Genomic DNA, 3731 nt, shown 5'->3' on the forward strand with positions numbered 1-3731 from the left:
AGAAGAATTTCCGATTTTTTGAATGTTGGTACCGTGATTTTTTCGTTTCAGCACTTTATTAATCCGGTATTTAGAGCCGTGTGCGTTGGACGGTGAAAGCCCTCCACAGCCATTATTATATTGTCTTCTAGGCCAGCGATGTCCAACCTAAATTACTCTTTGGGATTTAAAAAATTTAGGAATATACAAGGCACTGGGCCCATAGACCTTGTATACAATACAATACAATAGAACTTGTATACAATACAAGTGAAAATGTATAAGGTCTATGACTGGGCCGCAACAAATCTGGAAAAACTAGTGGTGCATGGCATCGCGCCTTAAGGCAATTTGATGGAACTTCTCGTACCGTAATTCCAAACTGTTAAAAGCTTTAATATTTTTGAAAACTTTGAAAAAAATAGATTTTTGAGAATCTTGAAATTATTGAAAAAAATTGACTTTTTTGAAAAAAATGTTTTTTTTTTTTGTATTTTAAAACTGTTTGAAAATTCTTTTTTTTTTTTCAAAATAATCGTAATATGAACATTTTTTCGGATATAACTCCCCACGATTACAAGCATATGGACTTATAGACTGGAGAGTGACTCGTGAACTAGAAATGGTTGCCCACTCGTCCATAGAGCCGCTAATCTCCCGTTGTCCGTTGAAACTGACTTAGTGTTCAGACTTCTATATTAGCCTTTACAAAAATTATTTTATTTATTTAAATTGAAAATAATAAATAGTGCGAATGTGCGATTGTTGTTTGTCATGGGGCCGCACAAAAATTGCCATCGGCCGCAGGTTGGACATGGCCGGCTTATGCATGTGCAACTGAATGAATGCGCAACCAGGCGTATTTTCACAGTGCCCACAGACGGCTCAAGTTTATGTTCAAGTATTTGCGCAAGCATATCACAAATGTCAACTAACAAATGTCAAGACATAACCTAAAAATATATCTTTTTTATTAATTTATATATTTACAGCATCAGAAGAGAATTCAAAGTGTTCAGAGAGCTAATTTAATAACTTTTAATTGTCGATAAATTCATAAACTTGTATTATGAATTCGCTACAAAGTAAAATAAAAACGGGACATGTGCTGCGACACGCGGCAAACGAATGAACTTGCCGACTTGAATGATTGCGCACATGGGGAGTCATAGATAAAAGAAGAGTATATAGATCGCTCTCTCGGGCCATATTTCGTTGCCACATTCCTGTGTTAGTTGAAGCCCCGCGCTACAGATGGCACTAGTCGCCTGAACGGGTGCGTATAAAAAATACTATAGAAATGAACCAAAATTATATGGACCGTTTTAATTCAAAATTTAAAAAAAGAAAAATTGAAAAAAAAAAAAATTTTGAAGCATTTATTTTTCACAAAAACATTCTACATTATATCTACATAGTTCTCTTTATAAACAAAGCACACATAGCATAAAAATGTACATAAATATACACATTATCCACAATATATATATATATATATATATATATATATATATATATATATATAACATTATATATGATTATAATAGATGGTAGTAAGCTGTAAAAACTATGTGCGAAAAGCATAAAAATGTACTTAAATGTACACGCTATCCACAATGTATATATATATATACAAATATATATATATATATATATATATACATATATATATATACATATATATATATATATATATGTGTGTGTGTAATATCATTTTAGCATATCAGCCTTTCAAGCTGAGCACAAAAAGAATAGAAATGTACATGAATGTATATATTATTTATATATATACATATACATATATAACCACAATTCTTTGATTGATATTGATTCAGATCAATATATAACCAATATATATATATATATATATATATATATATATATATTTACATATATATTTATTTTGATTAACATTAAGTTACATAATATCTATGATGTACAGTCTCTATTTGGGAATCTTTTCTGCGCTATTGTTAATGTGCATTCAAATGTTTGTTCAAAATGTCATTATTATCATTGTCTTAAAGAAAAACAACAATCATTGATATTATTATAACAGTACTTAATAGTTTTCTTATAGCATCTACAATAAGACATTTTAGAGTAAAGCTATTGACATCTCTTTCAGAATAGTCAAATGCAATAAGCAAGTGCACATTAAGGGTGTTTTATCCCTTTGCTTTTTAGAATTTTATCATTAATCATGATTATACTTTGCCTGTCATTTGACAGTTCCTGAAAATCTATACAATGTGATTCCCTTTATCATCATTAAACAACACAGATAATAATATTTCTTGTAATATCAAAATGAAATTATTAATACTTAAAAACTTTTCCTGTGACATAGCCAAACCTAAATTAACCTTTGCACTAGCTAGAATTTCACCATTTATTGAGAATTTCCTTTCACTTACGATTATATCATTAGTGTTTTTAGTATGTTCTCCAAACTGACTTAATATATAATTACGAGTCGTACTGTTCAATATTAGTGGGAGATCAGCAAAGATTTCAGCACATTTCAGACTTCATTCTTATTGTTTTTTCCTGTGTATTCATTCATCTCATATCAATACTTGTACACTTGTGAATGTGTTTAGTAAACCGTCTAAACATTTTACATTTGAACGTATTTTCCTTTTATACTGCTGAAAAATCGATGTAGAATTATTAGTTATGATCCTACATTATTAGAACAAGATTAATTTATATTTAGTTATTTAATAACATACCTTTCAGAGAGCTGACAGGAATTCTCTCTGTCTATTTATAACCTTAAAATTTCTAGTATTGATATAGTTAAATGTCTCAATTATTTCTGAATTATTAAACTGTAATGAAAAATCATATCAGAATAGTACAATCAAATGAAAGTAATTCGAAGTATGCATATTAATAAAAGTACTCACTTAGATTGAAAGCCGGCAAATATTATTACTTATTTTACTTTTACTTCGTCGTTTCTCGCTGGAACTACATAATACATGCATTTTTCTTGGTATTTCTTCTTCGTTAAACAATGCACTTCGACAGCTTATTTGTTTTTTACTCTAACAAGCATTTATTATATTGTCTAGGTTATCTCTCCATGAAAAATTTATTACAATGGACGCCATGTTTAATTTAAGTATCTGTCATATGTCAAATTCGATTTCAAAGTGAAAAAAAAATAAAAAAAAAAAAACAAGCGCGACCGGCGGCAGGGGCTCTAACTAAACTCGGGTTACAGACGTTTGTTCCGAGATTACCGGCCATGTGGGGAGTTATCTCCGAACAAATGTATGTTACCCTGTTTTGGAAAGGACTACTATTTTTAGCGAAAAAAAGATGTCGCTACTAGTTTCAAAAAACGTCAAAATTACTCGCTTAGATTTTCTCGCCATCGCCATTTTGTATCAAAGTTTGTGGTTCGATGTTGTTGTTTCTGTAATTAATTGTATTAAAGTAAGCATTTATGTGAAATTTAATATGGAAAAATGTAACGAACCAATTTGTGGTAACTTCAGAAATAATATAAAAATGCATTTCTTTCCGGCTTTGTGAAGTGAACAAATTAGAAATGTCCAATTATATTTCACAGAATAGTTCTCATGTCTATAGTTCACAGTGATATAAGAAGAGAAAGACAATCTGATATATGCCCAGGAGAACACTCTGCAACTCCAGTGGAAAGGGTAATAATAATTCTGAATATTTTAATACCATTTGCTATTACGACTTGATATTAATTACAACATGTTATGTTTATT

At 29.9% G+C, this 3731-nt stretch overlaps 1 long non-coding RNA gene across 1 annotated transcript; it reads right to left on the reverse strand.

Moving 5' to 3' along the window:
* Positions 1-1857: 1857 nt before the first annotated feature.
* LOC113378009 lies at positions 1858-3210 on the reverse strand. The gene is made up of 3 exons (XR_003367133.1): positions 2892-3210; positions 2715-2813; positions 1858-2630 (listed from the first exon to the last, which is right to left on the reverse strand). It is a non-coding gene; the product is annotated as an uncharacterized LOC113378009 (long non-coding RNA).
* Positions 3211-3731: the final 521 nt, after the last annotated feature.

Source organism: Ctenocephalides felis, unplaced genomic scaffold (assembly GCF_003426905.1).
Source record: "Ctenocephalides felis isolate EL2017-DRISC unplaced genomic scaffold, ASM342690v1 CF-g0.4_SCAFFOLD_01886, whole genome shotgun sequence".
Taxonomy (NCBI): Eukaryota; Metazoa; Arthropoda; class Insecta; order Siphonaptera; family Pulicidae; genus Ctenocephalides; species Ctenocephalides felis.